At 43.3% G+C, this 1,860-nt stretch overlaps 1 protein-coding gene across 1 annotated transcript in view; it reads left to right on the top strand.

The window, feature by feature from the left end:
* The first annotated feature begins 418 nt into the window (after positions 1–418).
* The window catches only part of cntn3b (contactin 3b), a 53,823-nt gene continuing 52,381 nt past the window's right edge, over positions 419–1,860 (top strand). The window contains exon 1 of the mRNA XM_005726623.1: positions 419–824. The gene's annotated coding sequence lies outside the window, so the exon portion shown is untranslated. The remainder of the gene's footprint in view (positions 825–1,860) is intronic.

Here is a 1,860-nt window from a genome sequence, read left to right as displayed (position 1 = left end):
GGTTTCTGGTGGTGAGTTCAGTGACCAGAAACACATCGATTCTTTCCTACTTTCCGTTAATCATAAGATCACATTTACCCGCCTTCAAGCCCAGGCATGGGTTTATCATAAAAGTTTTTTGCACACTACATTCTAGACATTACGTTACTAAAAACATATTTAGATGTTTTACGCGGCGTTTGTTTCTGAGTGCTTCTTCTTTTTAAAACCGACCAACCCTGTGGTTTCGATCTTTTTCTTTTTTTCAATGTATTTATTTTATTTTTGCACTTAAATTACCTTAATTTGAACAATAAACATATAAAACGTGCATTTATGTCAGCTGCCCATAGGTTGGTGGCGCATTACCGTGCATCGATGGGTGTTTTCACGCGTCACCAGTGGGCGCTTCTTCCTGCGCACAAAGAGAGCAGAAGCCGTGTATGCGCACAATGTGAGAGTCTCCGCTCAGAGGCAGCGCTGTCCTCTGTGCTTCTTGGCAGCATCTTGTGGAAGTGCAGTTGGAGGAGGTCGCGGAACACTCTCGGCTCGGCGCGTATCGTCCTCGGCCGGCAAATGTACTTATGATTGTGGGAATTTACCGAGAGCACAGCTTACTGTTAGTCCCTTCCAAGCGAGCAGAATTAAGTGCAGAGCGCAAACACTGCTGGAGCAGAGGGCATCCTCTCTTTTTTGTTCTTGCTTTTTAAGAGGACAGGAGTTACTGTGAAAAAAAGGAAAATAAAGAAAATGAAATAACGTGTGTGAAACAACGCGTCTGACGGATAGTGGGATTACAATCACAGCAGTTTAATGAAGAGGAAAAAATCTGCATCCTAGGACAAGTAAGTGATCCTTGGAGAGCATCACTGCATACGTGCGTGTTGTCGCCCTAAATTTATGTGCATGCACATACCGTGAACTGTGTTCTGCTAAGTTTTGGTTTTGCAAACATGACAAAAATAGAAACAAACATAAGTTGGAAGGATAGAGCTTAAAAGCTCTCTTTCCTCTGGCGAGATGCCGTTGTCTAAATTTGTGCAAAGGGCACAGACGCCAAATGTGTGCGTGCTGATAGTAGGCACACGTGCACGATGCTGATGATTGCGTTTCTAGATGAGCCTCAAATGGGTTGGATGGTCCTACTGGGATTTGTACCGCTGGGGCTCATTTCCCTCATCTTTAGACAAAGTCCATATGGTGCCGCTCTGCTCAGTCACACAGAGAGAAACAGCATCAGGACCGTCCGCCTGGAGAAAAGCCTCTTTCGAACTTGTTAAAGGCGATGATATCCATCTCCAGGCGGAGGAAGGGGGGAAAGACCATTGACCTATGTGAATTATTTAAAATAGTTGCTTTTTTATTTTTCTGTGCTGCTGAGTTGTGCCTCCATGCCCTCTTAAATTATAACATTTCGATGATTTTTACCCTTTTCTCTAAAATTTTGCATACTCATGATAGTTGTGCCACACGGGGGATAGTTATTAGAGAAATGATCTTTAATAACGCGACTCCATCCTCTCTCTTTTAATCTTGTTTTCTTCTTTTTTTTTTCATGCAAATCCAAATATTTGCCCATCGGTGGTCTGCACACAAGTATTCCCTTTCTTCCCACCCAGACTGCAATCGGACAGAACAGTGAACAGAAAATGCAGCCGGCTCTGCATCTTCAAAGTATCCTACCATTCAGCAGGGATTGGAATCGTTCTCCCCTCTATTCATGTTTATTTATGGCTGCTTTTCGCATAACTTTGAGAATAACAAGCAGAAGGCAAATGAGAGGTGAGACGTGTCTTTGAAAGGCATGCAGCGAATTGTTCTATAACACATAGCAGTGCAAAGATGAGCTTGTGCTGTAGCACCGTTTGCTTTCAAAAACCC

Source organism: Pundamilia nyererei, unplaced genomic scaffold (genome assembly GCF_000239375.1).
Source record: "Pundamilia nyererei isolate P.nyererei 1_Seehausen unplaced genomic scaffold, PunNye1.0 scaffold00021, whole genome shotgun sequence".
NCBI classification, from domain to species: domain Eukaryota; kingdom Metazoa; phylum Chordata; class Actinopteri; order Cichliformes; family Cichlidae; genus Pundamilia; species Pundamilia nyererei.
The sequence above is the reverse complement of the archived record's forward strand: the minus strand, read 5'-3'. Positions and strand labels throughout refer to the sequence as shown.